Consider the following 18,478-nt stretch of genomic DNA (forward strand, 5'->3'; position numbering starts at 1 on the left):
ACGATTCTAAATCACAAACCGGATACGTGTTTATATTGAACGGTGGAGCTGTCAGTTGGTACAGTGCTGAACAAAGCGTCGTGGCGGGATCTACATGCGAAGCGGAGTACATAGCTGCTTCGGAAGCATCAACTGAAGGAGTCTGGATGAAGGAGTTCATTTCCGATCTAGGTGTCATACCTAGTGCATTGGGACCAATGAAGATCTTCTGTGACAATACTGGTGCAATTGCCTTGGCAAAGGAATCCAGATTTGACAAGAGGACCAAGCACATCAAGAGACGCTTCAATTCCATCCGGGACCAAGTCTAGGTGGGAGACATAGAGATTTGCAAGATACATACGGATCTGAATGTTGCAGACCCGTTGACTAAGCCTCTTCCACGAGCAACACATGATCAACACCAAGACTCCATGGGTGTTAGAATCATTACTGTGTAATCTAGATTATTGACTCTAGTGCAAGTGGGAGACTGAAGGAAATATGCCCGTGAGGCAATAATAAAGTTATTATTTATTTCCTCATATCATGATAAATGTTTATTATTCATGCTAGAATTGTATTATCCGGGAACATGATACATGTGTGAATACATAGACAAACTTGAAGTCACTAGTATGCCTCTACTTGACTAGCTCATTAATCAAAGATGGTTATGTTTCCTAACCATAACATGAGTTGTCATTTGATTAATGGGATCACATCATTAGGAGAATGATGTGATTGACATGACCCATTTCCGTTAGCTTAGCACTTGATCGTTTAGTATGTTGCCATTGCTTTCTTCATGACTTATACATGTTCCTACAACTATGCGATTATGCAACTCCTGTTTACCGGAGGAACACTTTGTGTGCTACCAAACGTCACAACGTAACTGGGTGATTATAAAGGAGCTCTTCAGGTGTCTCCAAAGGTACATGTTGAGTTGGCGTATTTCGAGATTAGGTTTTGTCACTCCGATTGTCGGAGAGGTATCTCTGGGCCCTCTCGGTAATGCACATCACTATAAGCCTTGCAAGCAATGTAACTAATGAGTTAGTTACGGAATGATGCATTACGTAACGAGTAAAGAGACTTGCCGGTAATGAGATTGAACTAGGTATTGGGATACCGACGATCGAATCTCGGGCAAGTAACATACCGATGACAAAGGGAACAACGTATGTTGTTATGCGGTTTGACCGATAAAGATCTTCGTAGAATATGTAGGAGCCAATATGAGCATCCAGGTTCCGCTATTGGTTATTGACCGGAATCGTGTTTCGGTCATGTCTACATAGTTCTTGAACCTGTAGGGTCCGCACGCTTAAGGTTTCGTTGACAGTTTTATTATGAGTTTATGAGTTTTGATGTACCGAAGGTTGTTTGGAGTCCCGGATGTGATCACGGACATGACGAGGAGTCTCGAAATGGTCGAGACATAAAGATCGATATATTGGACGACTATATTTGGACACCGGAAAGGTTCCGGTTGAGATTGGGACAATACCGAAGCTCCGGGAGGTTATCGGAAATCCCCGGGAGGTATATGGGCCTTATTGGGCCTTAGTGGAAAGGAGGGGAGAGGAGCAAAGGAGCCCCCCCCCCCAAGCCCAATCTGAATTGGGAGGGGTGCCGGCCCCCCTTTCCTTCCTCCCTCCTTCCTCTTCCTTCCCTCTCCCTCTCCTAATAGGAAAGGGAGGAGTCCTACTCCCGGTGGGGATTGGACTCCCCCCCTAGGGAGCACCACCCCCCTTGGTCGCCCCCCTCCTCCACTCCTTTATATACGGGGGAGGGGGGCACCCCATAGACACAACAATTGATCTCTTGATCTCTTAGCCGTGTGCGGTGCCCCCTCCACCATAGTCCTCCTCGATAATACTGTAGCAGTGCTTAGGCGAAGCCCTGCGACGGTAGAACATCAAGATCGTCACCACGCTGTCGTGCTGACGGAACTCTTCCCCAACATTCTGCTGGATCGGAGTACGGGGATCGTCATCGAGCTGAACGTGTGCTAGAACTCGGAGGTACCGTAGTTTCGGTGCTTGATCGGTCGGGCCATGAAGACGTACGACTACATCAACCGCGTTGTTTTAACGCTCCCGCTTTTGGTCTACGAGGGTATGTGGACGACACTCTCCCCTCTCGTTGCTATGCATCACCATGATCTTGCATGTGCATAGGAAAATTTTGAAATTACTACGTTCCCCAACACTAATAACTCTGCGGCTATGATAGTGACGCGGGTCTTGTTGATAAATCACTGACCAGGCTGCTGCAAGATCACATTCTTCATCCAAGGCATCAAGTGTGTTCTGACATGCCGTCTCATTATCAGCTTCAGCGTAAGCCACCACCCTGGGCGAGTCATGACGAATATCACTTGGGAGAACTGCCTCTGCACCATAAAACATGAAGAAAGGCGTGTAGCATGATGATCTATTGGGGGTGGTTCTGATACTCCAAATAACTGAAGGAAGCTCCTCAACCCAACAACCCGGCGTTCGTTCCAAAGGAACCAAAAGCCGGAGCTTGATGCCTCACAAAATTTCTTAATTAGCACGTTCTACTTGACCCTTAGACTACAGATGAGCCATCGAGGACACATCAAGGCGGGTGTGCTCTCTTTGACAAAACTCCTTCATAGCACCCTTGGATAGATTTGTGCCATTATCAGTGATGGTACTATGAGGATAACCAAAGCGATTTAAATATTTTGGCTTGTCATCGGGGTTGTGCATGATTTAAATATTTTGTGTGATGAGGATAGAGCATAGCCAGACTACATGATTTTGTAGGGATAGCTTTCTTTGGCCATGTTATTTTGAGAAGACATGATTGCTTTGTTAGTATGCTTGAAGTATTATTATTTTTATGTCAATATTAAACTTTTGTCTTGAATCTTTCGGATCTGAACATACATGCCACAATAAAGAAAATTACATGGATAAATATGTTAGGTAGCGTTCCACATCAAAAATTATGTTTTTATCATTTACCTACTCGAGGACGAGCAGGAATTAAGCTTGGGGATGCTTGATACGTCTCCAACGTATCTATAATTTTTGATTGTTCCACGCTATTATATTATCTGTTTTGGATGTTTAATAGGCATTTGTATGCTATTTTATATTATTTTTGGGACTAACCTATTAACCGAGGGCCCAGTGCCAGTTTCTGTTTTTTGTGTGCCTATTTTAGAGTTTCGCAAAAAAGGAATACCAAACAGAGTCCAAATGGAATGAAACCTTCGCGATGATCTTTCTTGGACCGAAAGCAAACCAGAAGACTTGGAGATGAAGTCGGAGACGCAACAAGAAATCCATGAGGCAGGAGGGCGCGCCCAGGGGGTAGGGCGCGCCCCCACCCTTGTGCCCCTCGTGGCTCCCCTGACCTAGTTCCTTCGCCTATATATACTCTTATCCCCTGAAAACATCCACGAGAGCCACAAAACCACTTTCCCACCGCCGCAACCTTCTGTACCCGTGAGATCCCATCTAGGGACCTTTTCCGGCGTCCTGCCGGAGGGGGATCCGATCATGGAGGGCTTCTACATCAACACCATTACCTCTCCGATGAAGTGTGTGTAGTTTACCTCAGACCTTCGGGTCCATAGTTATTAGCTAGATGGCTTGTTCTCTCTCTTTGATTCTCAATACCATGTTCTCCTCGATGTTCTTGGAGATCTATTCGATGTAATATTCTTTTGTGGTGTGTTTGCCGAGATCCGATGAATTGTGGATTTATGATCAAGATTATCTATGAGTATTATTTGGTTCTTCTCTGAATTCTTATATGCATGATTTGATATCTTTGCAAGTCTCTTCGAATTATCGGTTTAGTTTGACCTACTAGATTGATCTTTCTTGCAATGGGAGAAGTGCTTAGCTTTGGGTTCAATCTTGCGGTGTCCTTTCCCAGTGACAGTAGGGGCAGCAAGGCACATATTGTATTGTTGCCATCGAGGATAAAAAGATGGGGTTTTCATCATATTGCTTGAGTTAATTCCTCTACATCATGTCATCTTGCTTAATGCGTTACTCCATTCTTTATGAACTTAATACTCTAGATGCATGCTGGATAGCGGTCGATGTGTGGAGTAATAGTAGTAGATGAGGGCAGGAGTCGGTCTACTTGACACGGATGTGATGCCTATGTTCATGATCATTGCCTTAGATATCATCATAACTATGCGCTTTTATATCAATTTCTCGGCAGTAATTTGTTCACTCACCGTAATATTTGCTATCTTGAGAGAAGCCGCTAGTGAAACCTATGGCCCCCGGGTCTCTTTTCCATTATATTAAATCTCGTTTACATCTTGCTAGTTTCCGATCTACTGTTTTGCAATCTTTACTTTCCAATCTATAAACCAAAAATACCAAAAATATTTACTTTACCGTTTATATATCTTTATCAGATCTCACTTTTGCAAGTGACCGTGAAGGGATTGACAACCCCTTTATCGCGTTGGGTGCAAGTTGTTGATTGTTTGTGCAGGTATTCGGTGACTTGTGCGTCGTCTCCTACTGGATTGATACCTTGGTTCTCAAAACTAAGGGAAATACTTATGCTACTTTGCTGCATCACCCTTTCCTCTTCAAGGGAAAACCAACGCAAGCTCAAGAGGTAGCAGCCGTTAACCAGAAAAAACCATGACGAAATGCCTTAGACACCAAAGACCTTGACCCCCGCATGATGACCATAGTGGCCTGCATGTATCTCTTATAGAATTTTATGACCCTCCTCAGGAGAAACACAACATTGAAACACACCGGTCACATTGCATCTATGTAACTCACCATTGATAATAGTCATAGATTTAGAACACCTTGTGATCTGTCGAGCCAAATTTTCATCCTCGAGTAACTCGCCACGAGTCAGATAAGCTAGATAAGGCATTGTCCAGTCAGGAATAACACGAAGAGCCGCCACCAATTTCCCTTCCACGTTAGGTATAGCAAGATCTTCCTCAGATGGTAACTCAACCGAAGGATTATGTAAAACGTCAAGGAAAATATTGGGGGGCACCGGCTTACGTTGAGACACAAGTCGGGACAGTGCATCATCCGCCTCGTTTTTCGCCGATCAATGTGATCCACCTGATAACTCTTAAAGTGACCAGCAATATTGTCGACCGCCTAGCGATAAGCCGCCATGAGTGGGTCTTTAGAGTCCCACTTGCCCAAAAACTTGATGTGCCACCAGGTCTGAGTCACCCAGACATCTGACCTGGCTCAAATTCATCTCCTTAGCCATACAAAGCCCATAGAGCAAAGCTTCATACTCGGCCGCATTGTTAGCACAAGGAAACATTAACCTTAAAAGATAACATAATTTATCACCTCGTGGGGAAAACAAAATAACTCCAGCCCCTGAGCCTTCCAACTGTCTGGACCCATCAAAGTGGATTGTCCAATATGTGTTGTCAGGTTTCTCCTCAGGTGTTTGTAACTCTTTCCAGTCATTGATAAAATCCACCAAGGCTTGAGACTTGATGGCTATTTTAGGCACATATTTCAGATGATGTGGCCCAAGCTCAATTGCCCACTTAGCAACCCGACCAATGGCCTCTCTGTTTTGAATAATATCTCCTAAAGGAGCAGAGTTGACCACTGAAATGGGATGCCCAAAAAAAATAATGTTTCAACTTGCGACTCGCCATGAACACCCCAAATACCAGCTTCTGCCAATGTGGGTATGTTTGCTTGGATTCAGTCAGAGCTTCACTGACATAATAAGTCAGCCGCTGGACTGGGTATTCTTTACCCGCCTCCTTGCGCTCCATGACAACTGCTACGCTGACTGCCTTATTATTAGCCGCCACGTACAGGAGCAAAGTGTGACGCCCTCGATTCAATCGTACACTAATCATACACGCAAATGTGTACGATCAAGATCAAGGACTCACGGGAAGATATCACAACACAACTCTAGACACAAATTAAAATAATACAAGCTTTATATTACAAGCCAGGGGCCTCGAGGGCTCGAATACATCAGCTTGAATACAAACGAGTCAGCGGAAGCAACAATATCTGAGTACAGACATGAGTTAAACAAGTTTTCCTTAAGAAGGCTAGCACAAAAGCATCTACGATCGAAAAGGCAAGGCCTCCTGCCTGGGAGCCTCCTAACTACTCTTGGTCGTCGGCATCCGTCACGTGGTAGTAGGCACCCTCGGGGTAGCAGCAGTCGTCAAAGGTGGCATCTGGCTCCTGGACTCCACCATCTGGTTGCAACAACCAGAAAGAAGAAAGAAGGGGGAAAAGGGGAAGCAAAGCAACCGTGAGTACTCATCCAAAGTACTCGCAAGCAAGGATCTACACTACATATGCAACATTATCAACGGAAGGCTGTATATGTGGACTGGGCTGCAGAAATGCCAGAATAGGGAGAAGGTCTAGTCCTATCGAAGACTAGCATCTTCTGTAAACCACCATCTTGCAGCAAACAGGAGGGAGTAGAGTAGCATAAAGTAAAGCGGTAGTAGTGTTATCAACCTCGGCCAGAGATCCTTTCTCGACTCCCTGCGAGAAAGCAATCCCAGAGCCATACTATCCAGTTATCATCACAATCAAATCCTCATCACCATCCAGTTCTCATCACAAGTATCCAATTCTAGTTGTATCGATCGGGATACAACTCCAAGTGTCCGTTACCGTAGGACAGGCTATCGATAGATGTTTTCTTCCCTGCAGGGGTGCACCAACTTACCCACCATGCTCGATTGACTCCGGCCGGACACACTTTCCAGGGTCATGCCCGGCCTCGGCCAAACAATACGCCGCAACCCGACCTAGGCTTAATAGAGAGGCCAGCACGCCGGACTAAACCTATGCCCCCAGGAGTCATGGGCCATCTCCCCGGGAACTCCTGCACGTTGCGTGGGCGGCCGGTGAGCAGACCTAGCTACCTCCCTAAAAAGGCAGGAGCTTACCAGTCCAACCCGGCGCGCGCCGCTCCGTCGCTGACGTCTATTAAGCTTCGGCTGATGTACACGACGCAGAACGCCCATACTATGCCCACGTGATGGTTAGTGCTATCAGGCCAGAGGCCCCTCAGATCAAATATCCAAATCATAGTGGATTAGGAACGCGCGGTAACAAGCAGAGACTCACGAAAGATGTGACCCCGTTGCCCCATCTCGAGGACTTGCGGCAAGGGCTAAGAATGCCCGGCCACGCCTCGTAATTATCTCACGGGCACCTTCCAGGTCAACCCGTCTCCACATCACTCTCCAAGTAACAGTTGTAAAGTCCAAGTATCCGTGTGTCCAAACATCAAGAGGAAAACCCAAGGAATCACCCTCGGTGGGTTCCACTCAATGTAATCATCAAGGTGAACGTAGAGGAATCACCCTCGGTTCACACTTGAGGGGTTGCACGACAGAGTCATATCGGAAGTGGTTAAAGAGGAAATCACCCTCGATGACCACGACCGAATAGCTACACTACAGGGTTAACATCAGGAGTGTTGTAGAGGTCTCACCCTCGGCACTCGATAGTAACCCAGTAGTGTCGAGCAACTAAGGGGAAAGTGATGTGCGGTGCCGGGGCCTGGTCTTCGATCCCGTTGATCGGGTCTTCAATGATGAAGCAGGGGCAACAAGGACAAGGTGGGGGTCACTGATGGATCACTAACCAACCTATACTAAGCAGTTTAGGATAAGCAGGTAAGGTAACAATAAGCAGGTTACAAAAGAAGGCTATGCATCAGAATAGGAGCAAACAATAACAATAGCAAAATCTAATGCAAGCATGAGAGAATGGAATGGGCAATATCGGGATGATCAAAGGGGGGGCTTGCCTGGTTGCTCTGGCAAGGAGGGGGTCGTTGTCGACGATGTAGTCGATCACCGGGGCATCAGCGGCCTCGGGGTCTACCGGAGAGAAGAGGGGGAAGAAATAGTAAATATAAAGCAAACATAGCATCACAAAGCATAACGTGGCAATATGTTGTGCCGGGAGTGACCTAACGTATGGCTACACGATATAGGTGAAGGGAGAAATCAACCGGGAATGTATTCCCGGTTCCGGACCTGTGTCAGATAGATGACCGGAGGGGGAAAGTTCCATGTTCAGATAGTTATAGGCTTCTGACAGGTAAACGGAGCGCATATTTGGATTCGTCTCGTTTTTCTGGGCGTTTTTCATATATAAACTTTTACGATCCGAGCTACGGTTTAAAAGTTACGGATTTTCAAAGTTTAAACCAATTTCTGAATTATTTTAAAAGTAGAAAAGGTTTATTGCGTCAGTAGAGACGTCAGCATTGCGTCAGCTCTGCTGACCAGTCAAACTGACAGGTGGGACCCACCTGTCAGCCTCTCTGTCTAACAGAGGCTTAACTAAGCTAACAGGGGTAGTTAGGGGGCGTGGGCCCCAGCAGTCAGTGACTGGTTAGTACTAACTAACTAACTAATTTAACTAACGTTTTAATTAATCATTTTTATTTAGAAAAAAAACATTTATTTAACAAAATACGCGATGGGGCCCGCGTGTCAGAGACACTGTGTGCCCAGTCAGCACAGTTGACCACGGTCAACGTGGTCAACTGGGGCCAGGGGGCCCACGGGCAGTGACCCAGAGGCGGGGCCCAGGTGTGCCACGTCGGCCGCGTCGGGGTTTCGCGCCGGCGACCAAAACAGAGGCGGGGCTCGCCGGACTTCGCCGGGAATCGCGCACAGGGGGTCATTTGGCCCGGGACTTGGCGCGTTCGAACGAGAAGACGAAGCCGCGCCGCATGGTGTGGTTGGTTGGACGAGGGGGTGACCGGAACTGCGTCGGTGACGAGTGAAGGCGGCGGTGGGGTTCGGGACCTCGTCGGGATCGGCGTTGCAGTGCGTGTTTTGGCGAACGAAGGAGCTGGGCGAGGTCTACGGCGCTCCAGGAGCTCGTCGGAGCTACTAGCTCGAGCGGAGGAGCTCGGTGGCGAGCCCTACGACGGCAATGGCGGACGGCGGAGCTCGGCTTGCGGGCGAGCTGGCTACGGCGAAAGGCACGGCGCGAGGAGAGGAAAGGAGGAAGGGAGGAGCTCACCGGGCGGCTACGAAAAGCCTGCGACAGCTTAGGAGCGCAGAGGTGGCCGGAGATGACGGCGGTCACCGGCGACAGAGGAGAAAGGGGGCTGCTCGATCCGCTCCCCGTAGTGGCTCCCGGCTCGCGCTCACGGACGGGGACTGGGTAGACGACGGCGGCGGAGACGATGGGCTCGATGGCGAGGCGAATGGGGCTCGGTGGCCGCGATGACGACGGAGAACGGCGGCGAGCGTGCTCGGGAGAGGCGGGCGAGCGAGACAGGGGGGGAAAGAGCAGGTGGATCAGGGAGGCGAGAGAGGGGAGTGGAGGTAGGTGGGGAGGAGGCCGAGGCGTCGAGGGGGGGAGGCAACCTTATCCTCCTCGTCGACGGCGAGGCGGTTCGGCGGCGACGCGCGGCGCGCGCCCTCGGTCGGTTGAACAGGGGTACGGGAGAGCGACCGGGGAGGTTGGGCCGGCTGGGCTGGTTGGGGGCCAAGGGGGGGCAGGGGGCTGTGGGTCGCCGAGGCCCAAGGGGAGGCCAGGGCTCTCCCACCCCCTCTTCTTTTCCTTTTTTTTAAACAGCTTTTGCATTTTCTTTTCTTTTTCTTAGCCAATAAAGACTTTGTAAAAGATTATGCCATTGGACAAAATAATCTCAAAGAATTATTAGGCACTGCCAAAAAAAGATTGTGAGGCTTTAGAAATAGTTTGCCATTTTCATAAATTAAAAAGGCATTTAATTTATTTCTTAGGCCACTGTTTGAAGTAGCTTAGGCCACTCAAACCTTTTTGCAAAAATGTTGGTTCACCACCAAAATTAGTTGTGGATTATTCTGCACATGATGAACATTTTTGTTTTCATGTCTGAGCATTTTGAATTTCAAACAAAATTTGAATTTGAAATCAACTGGAATGTGAAAGAACATGAGACAATAATGATCAGGCACATGTTTAGCAAAAAGATTAACTTAACCCCAGGGGTTACTGTAGCATCATTACACCGGGGTGTTACAACTCTCCTCCTCTAAAAAGAAATTCTCGTCCCGAGAATTAAGAGGTAGAAGGGAAGAGATCGGGGTATTCAGCCCGGAGGTTATCTTCGCGTTCCCAAGTGGCTTCCTCTTTAGTATGATTCGACCATTGCACCTTGAGGAACTTAGTAACCTTCTGGCGGGTTCGACGTTCAGCTTCTTCAAGAATGCAGATCGGATGCTCCTTGTATGTGAGATCATCTTGAATTTCAATCAATTCCGGATCCACTTCACGTTCCGGATCCTTGAAGCATCGACGAAGTTGCGACACATGGAAGACGTCATGAACGTGAGAGAACTGAGGTGGCAACTCCAGTTGATAAGCCACCAGTCCACGACGGGCGAGAATACGGAAGGGACCAATGTAGCGAGGAGCTAACTTTCCCTTGACTCCGAACCGATGAGTGCCTCTCAAAGGAGTGACACGCAGATAAGCTTGTTCACCAGGTTGATAAGTTGAACCCCAGTGTTTCCGGTCATAGTTGCTCTTCTGGCGGGATTGGGCCGACTTGAGATTATCCCGGACAATGCGAACCTGCTCTTCAGCTTGTTGAATAAGGTCCGGACCAATGAGTGCTCGTTCCCCAGTTTCTGACCAATTCAGAGGGGTTCGGCACTTACGTCCATAAAGCACTTCAAAGGGTGCCATCTTCAAGCTGGCTTGATAGCTGTTGTTATAAGAGAACTCCGCATAAGGGAGAGATTCTTCCCACTTCTTGCCGAAAGAAATAACACAAGCTCGAAGCATGTCTTCAAGAATTTGATTGACTCGCTCGACTTGGCCTTGGGATTGGGGATGATAAGCAGTGCTCCAGGTAATATGAGTTCCCATTGCCTCTTGGAAACTATCCCAGAACTTAGAAGTGAAAATACTGCCGCGGTCTGAACTGATCTCCTTCGGAATGCCGTGGAGTGACACAATTCAGGAGATATACAAGGTTGCCAATTGACTAGCAGTGATAGTCTCCTTGACTGGCAGAAAGTGAGCCACCTTCGAGAATTGGTCGATGACGACAAAGATAGCATCGTTACCTTTCTGAGACTTGGGAAGGCCAGTGACGAAGTCCATTTGGATCTTATCCCACTTCCATTCAGGAATCGGAAGCGGTTGTAGAAGTCCAGCTAGTTTTTGATGTTCTGCTTTGACGCGACGACAAACGTCACATTCTTCAATATATCGAGCAATGTCTTGCTTCATCTTAGACCACCAGTACTTCTGACGGATGTCAAGATACATCTTGGTACTTCCCGGATGAATAGAGAGAGGGGTGTCATGCGCTTCTTTCATCACCTTCTCTGTCATAAGCTCGAACCGGGGTACGACAATGCGATCTCTGAAGTATAAGGTTCCATCTTCACCAAGTGAGAAATCTCTGGATTTCTCTAAGGCAAGATCCTTTTTCATCAGATCAACATGAGCATCTTTGGCTTGAGCAGACTTGATTGCTTTTAGAAGAGTTGGTTCCAAAACAAGGTTATTCAGAGAACCCTGTGGAACTAGTTGAAGGTTCAGCTTGCATAGCTCTTCATAAAGGCGGGGTTGAGCTTTGTAGACCTGGTGATTATTGCAATAAGACTTTCGGCTTAGGGCATCGGCCATTACATTAGCCTTGCCAGGTGTATAAGATATACCGCAGTTGTAGTCAGCAATAGCTTCCATCCATCGCTGCTGACGGAGGTTCAGATCTGGCTGAGTAAACAGGTACTTCAGACTCTGATGATCAATGAAGATCTCACAACGATTACCGAGAAGGTATTGTCGCCATAGCTTCAATGCAAAGATAACCGCTGCAAGCTCAAGATCATGAACCGGGTAGTTTTCTTCGTGAGGACGCACTTGACGGGAGGCATAGGCAATCACCCTGCGCTCTTGCATTAGAACACAGCCTAATCCTTGACGTGAAGCGTCGCAATAGATGACAAAGTCCTTGCGAGAATCAGGGGGAGCAAGCACTGGGGCAGAAGTCAGTTTGTCCTTGAGTGCCTGGAAACTTTCCTGACATTTGTCCGTCCAATCGAACTTAACGCCTTTGTGAAGCAGATTAGTCAGTGGCTTGGCGATCTTGGAGAAGTTCTCGACAAAGCGGCGACAATAGCTGGCCAGTCCGAGAAAGCTTCTGACTTGCTTGACAGTCTTCGGAGGGGTCCAGTCAAGAATAGCCTGAACGCGCTCTGGGTTGACGGCAATACCATCCTTGGAGATAACATGACCAAGGTAGGTGACTTCGGGTAACCAGAATTCACACTTGGAATACTTGGCATAAAGTTGATGCTCTCGAAGCTTCTCCAGAACAAGACGAAGATGTTCAGCATGTTCTTCTTTATTCTTCGAATATACCAGTATATCATCCAGATAGACTACGACGAACTTGTCGAGGTAATCCATGAATATATAGTTCATCAGACGAGAGAATGTAGCTGGAGCATTGGTTAAACTGAATGACATGACGGTGTACTCATAAGAACCATAACGAGTCACAATTGCGGTCTTTGGAATATCCTCTTCACGAACACGGATCTGGTGGTAACCCAACCTCAAGTCGAGTTTAGAGAATATCGATGAACCAGCCAGTTGATCATACAGATCATTGATCCGAGGAAGGGGATATTTGTTTTGAATTGTAGCTTGGTTGATAGGACGATAGTCTTGGACCAAACGGTTCGTACCGTCCTTCTTCTTGACGAAGAGAGAAGGTGCTCCCCAAGCAGAGGAACTTGGACGAATGAAACCCTTGTGAAGAGATTTGTCGATTTCCTCCTTAAGCTCAAGGAGTTCATGAGGTGGCATCTTGTAGGGTCGTTTTGCAATAGGAACGGTGCCTGGTTTCAAGTCGATGACGAACTCGACAGCCCGGGCAGGGGGTATTCCTGGAAGTTCTTCTGGAAATACGTCTTGGAAGTTGCGAACGACTGGAATCTTTTCAATTCCCTCAAGAGGTGCCGCGTTCAACGCATTCAAAGCATAAAGTCGTGCTTCAACGTTTTGAACAAGCTGAGCATGGTAGCTTACTATCTCATCGGAAGGATGTAGGAGGTGAACGACCTTGGTGGCGCAAACGATAGAGGCAGTATGCGCTTTCAACCATTCCATTCCCAGAATGAGGTCAATATTGGAAGAATCAAGAATAATGGGAGAAACACGAAATTCCAACCCTTCAATTTCAACGGGGACGTCGCGACCAATCATGGTAGTTCGACACTGACCCGCAGGGGTGCGTACCACTATCGGAGTGTTCATGGGCTCGCAACGAATGTCATGTGCGTAAGCAAAATTTTCTGACATGAATGAATGTGATGCTCCTGAATCGAATAAAACAGAAGCCGGTACTGAATTAACAAGAAGAGTACCCATCACAGTGGCAGGCTGGTCTTGAGCTTCATTCAGATCAACATGATTAGCCTGACCATGACCATAAGGTCTGGCATTATTGTTATGGGGCTGATTGTTACGGCCAGTTGAAGGTAGAGCCGGCTGGCTCTTTTTCTGAGTGCACTCTTTAGCAAGGTGGCCGGGGCGGCCACATCTGAAGCACAGACCATCATTGGGATCGGGAGCAGGAGCTTGGGATGGTACATCTCGAAGAGGCTGCCTCTCTGGTGGAGGAGGCAGACGAGGTGCAGCATAGGACTGTCTTGGTGTAGGTGCAGTTGGATGATACATGTTGTGGGGAATCCATATCCGACGCTTCTGCGCTGACGGACCCGAAGATGGGCCAGCGTCACGGCTACGCCTGAGGGATCCCTGGTGTTCCTGAAGACCAGTCTCAACCTGAATAGCCTTGTTCACCAAGGTGGCGAAGTCGGCAAAGTCATGAATGAGCAGTGCTAGCTTGATATCTGGGTGAAGTCCATCACGAAACTTTTCTTGCTTACGAGCATCAGTTGCAATGTCTTCTTCAGCATAACGTGACGAGTCCAGAAATTCCCGTTGATAAGCATCTACAGTCTTGTTGCCTTGGGTGAGGTTGCGGAACTCTCGCTTCTTCCTGTCCATGGTTCCCTGAGGAATGAAACGGGCACGGAAGGCAGCTTGGAAATCCGGCCAAGTAATGACCGTTCCAGCAGGTAGGGTACGCCTGTGGCTGTCCCACCATTGAGCAGCAGGACCCTTCAGAAAGAAAGATGCGAAGGTGACATAGCTGGCAGGGGCAACACTAGCAGACTCCATTTCATATGTGATGTCGCGGAGCCAGTCATCAGCATCAAGGGGTTGAGTTAAGCTGCGGTAGATAGTTGGGTTGAGGCGCATGAAGTCCTGCAGAGTTACTCGGGTTGGATGTTGATTCATGTTCGGACGAGGAAACTGAGACATCATTCCTTCCATGAACTGGCGAGTTAACTCAAACTGTTGCCTCATTCCAGTAAAGAATTCAGGCGGTGGTGGGTCGTTGGCACCACAGCCACGACCAGCGGGTCTAACCATCCTGCTAACATGTAACAGGGGTAGTTCAGCATTGAGCATTTGCAAAGATAAGGATCATTCATGATGAAAACATGCATAATGAAGGAGGTACGATGGATTCCACTCCGTAGTCAACACGACAGGGTGTGCACTACTCAAAAAGCTATTCTAAGGAATAACTATGGCTTCATCCAACTTCGGGGTGAATGTGGTCAGGGGATCCTAATGTTAGTAAATTCATTTAACCCGAGTAGAAGAGAGTTCAGAGTCCCAGAGTATAGACGAGGAGTAAAAGATGCTAATACCACCCATATGGCGACGTGGGCCCGTAAGCCACACAGCCAAGTTAGTAAAACAGTTTTCAGTGACTAGACTCAACTTCGGCCAAGGAGTTGGAAAGGGGGCTACCTACAGGCAGTCGGCTCTGATACCAACTTGTGACGCCCTCGATTCAATCGTACACTAATCATACACGCAAATGTGTACGATCAAGATCAAGGACTCACGGGAAGATATCACAACACAACTCTAGACACAAATTAAAATAATACAAGCTTTATATTACAAGCCAGGGGCCTCGAGGGCTCGAATACATCAGCTTGAATACAAACAAGTCAGCGGAAGCAACAATATCTGAGTACAGACATGAGTTAAACAAGTTTGCCTTAAGAAGGCTAGCACAAAAGCATCTACGATCGAAAAGGCAAGGCCTCCTGCCTGGGAGCCTCCTAACTACTCTTGGTCGTCGGCGTCCGTCACGTGGTAGTAGGCACCCTCGGGGTAGCAGCAGTCGTCAAAGGTGGCATCTGGCTCCTGGACTCCACCATCTGGTTGCAACAACCAGAAAGAAGAAAGAAGGGGGAAAAGGGGAAGCAAAGCAACCGTGAGTACTCATCCAAAGTACTCGCAAGCAAGGATCTACACTACATATGCAACATTATCAACGGAAGGCTGTATATGTGGACTGGGCTGCAGAAATGCCAGAATAGGGAGAAGGTCTAGTCCTATCGAAGACTAGCATCTTCTGTAAACCACCATCTTGCAGCAAACAGGAGGGAGTAGAGTAGCATAAAGTAAAGCGGTAGTAGTGTTATCAACCTCGGCCAGAGATCCTTTCTCGACTCCCTGCGAGAAAGCAATCCCAGAGCCATACTATCCAGTTATCATCACAATCAAATCCTCATCACCATCCAGTTCTCATCACAAGTATCCAGTTCTAGTTGTATCGATCGGGATACAACTCCAAGTGTCCGTTATCGTAGGACATGCTATCGATAGATGTTTTCTTCCCTGCAGGGGTGCACCAACTTACCCACCACGCTCGATTGACTCCGGCCGGACACACTTTCCAGGGTCATGCCCGGCCTCGGCCAAACAATATGCCGCAACCCGACCTAGGCTTAATAGAGAGGCCAGCACGCCGGACTAAACCTATGCCCCCAAGGGTCATGGGCCATCTCCCCGGGAACTCCTGCACGTTGCGTGGGCGGCCGGTGAGCAGACCTAGCTCCTCCCTAAAAAGCAGGAGCTTACCAGTCCAACCCGGCGCGCGCCGCTCCGTCGCTGACGTCTATTAAGCTTCGGCTGATGTACACGACGCAGAACACCCATACTATGCCCACGTGATGGTTAGTGCTATCAGGCCAGAGGCCCCTCGGATCAAATATCCAAATCGTAGTGGATTAGGAACGCGCGGTAACAAGCAGAGACTCACGAAAGATGTGACCCCGTTGCCCCGTCTCGAGGACTTGCGGCAAGGGCTAAGAATGCCCGGCCACGCCTTGTAATTATCTCACGGGCACCTTCCAGGTCAACCCGTCTCCACATCACTCTCCAAGTAACAGTTGTAAAGTCCAAGTATCCGTGTGTCCAAACATCAAGAGGAAAACCCAAGGAATCACCCTCGGTGGGTTCCACTCAATGTAATCATCAAGGTGAACGTAGAGGAATCACCCTCGGTTCACACTTGAGGGGTTGCATGATAGAGTCGTATCGGAAGTGGTTAAAGAGGAAATCACCCTCGATGACCACGACCGAATAGCTACACTACAGGGTTAACATCAGGAGTGTTGTAGAGGTCTCACCCTCGGCACTCGATAGTAACCCAGTAGTGTCGAGCAACTAAGGGGAAGGTGATGTGCGGTGCCGGGGCCTGGTCTTCGATCCCGTTGATCGGGTCTTCAATGATGAAGCAGGGGCAACAAGGACAAGGTGGGGGTCACTGATGGATCACTAACCAACCTATACTAAGCAGTTTAGGATAAGCAGGTAAGGTAACAATAAGCAGGTTACAAAAGAAGGCTATGCATCAGAATAGGAGCAAACAATAACAATAGCAAAATCTAATGCAAGCATGAGAGAATGGAATGGGCGATATCGGGATGATCAAAGGGGGGGCTTGCCTGGTTGCTCTGGCAAGGAGGGGGTCGTTGTCGATGACGTAGTCGATCACCGGGGCATCAGCGGCCTCGGGGTCTACCGGAGAGAAGAGGGGGAAGAAACAGTAAATATAAAGCAAACATAGCATCACAAAGCATAACGTGGCAATATGTTGTGCCGGGAGTGACCTAACGTATGGCTACACGATATAGGTGAAGGGAGAAATCAACCGGGAATGTATTCCCGGTTCCGGACCTGTGTCAGACAGATGACCGGAGGGGGAAAGTTCCATGTTCAGATAGTTATAGGCTTCTGACAGGTAAACGGAGTGCATATTTGGATTCGTCTCGTTTTTCTGGGCGTTTTTCATATATAAACTTTTACGATCCGAGCTACGGTTTAAAAGTTACGGATTTTCAAAGTTTAAACCAATTTCTGAATTATTTTAAAAGCAGAAAAGGTTTATTGCGCCAGTAGAGACGTCAGCATTGCGTCAGCTCTGCTGACCAGTCAAACTGACAGGTGGGACCCACCTGTCAGCCTCTCTGTCTAACAGAGGCTTAACTAAGCTAACAGGGTTAGTTAGGGGGCGTGGGCCCCAGCAGTCAGTGACTGGTTAGTACTAACTAACTAACTAATTTAACTAACGTTTTAATTAATCATTTTTATCTAGAAAAAAAATGTTTATTTAACAAAATACGCGATGGGGCCCGCGTGTCAGAGACACTGTGTGCCCAGTCAGCACAGTTGACCACGGTCAACATGGTCAACTGGGGCCAGGGGGCCCACGGGCAGTGACCCAGAGGCGGGGCCCAGGTGTGCCACGTCGGCCGCGTCGGGGTTTCGCCGCCGGCGACCAAAACAGAGGCGGGGCTCGCCGGACTTCGCCGGGAATCGCGCACAGGGGGTCATTTGGCCCGGGACTTGGCGCGTTCGAACGAGAAGACGAAGCCGCGCCGCATGGTGTGGTCGGTTGGACGCGGGGGTGACCGGAACTGCGTCGGCGACGAGTGGAGGCGGCGGTGGGGTTCGGGACCTCGTCGGGATCGGCGTTGCAGTGCGTGTTTTGGCGAACGAAGGAGCTGGGCGAGGTCTACGGCGCTCCAGGAGCTCGTCGGAGCTACTAGCTCGAGCGGAGGAGCTCGGTGGCGAGCCCTACGACGGCAATGGCGGACGGCGGAGCTCGGCTTGCGGGCGAGTTGGCTACGGCGAAAGGCACGGCGCGAGGAGAGGAAAGGAGGAAGGGAGGAGCTCACCGAGCGGCTACGAAAAGCCTGCGACAGCTTAGGAGCGCAGAGGTGGCCGAAGATGACGGCGGTCACCGGCGACAGAGGAGAAAGGGGGCTGCTCGATCCGCTCCCCGTAGTGGCTCCCGGCTCGCGCTCACGGACGGGGACTGGGTAGACGACGGCGGCGGAGACGATGGGCTCGATGGCGAGGCGAATGGGGCTCGGTGGCCGCGATGACGACGGAGAACGGCGGCGAGCGCGCTCGGGAGAGGCGGGCAAGCGAGACAGGGGGGGGAAAGAGCAGGTGGATCAGGGAGGCGAGAGAGGGGAGTGGAGGTAGGTGGGGAGGAGGCCGAGGCGTCGAGGGGGGGAGGCAACCTTATCCTCCTCGTCGACGGCGAGGCGGTTCGGCGGCGACGCGCGGCGCGCGCCCTC

Source organism: Triticum aestivum, chromosome 3B, assembly GCF_018294505.1.
Source record: "Triticum aestivum cultivar Chinese Spring chromosome 3B, IWGSC CS RefSeq v2.1, whole genome shotgun sequence".
NCBI lineage: Eukaryota > Viridiplantae > Streptophyta > Magnoliopsida > Poales > Poaceae > Triticum > Triticum aestivum.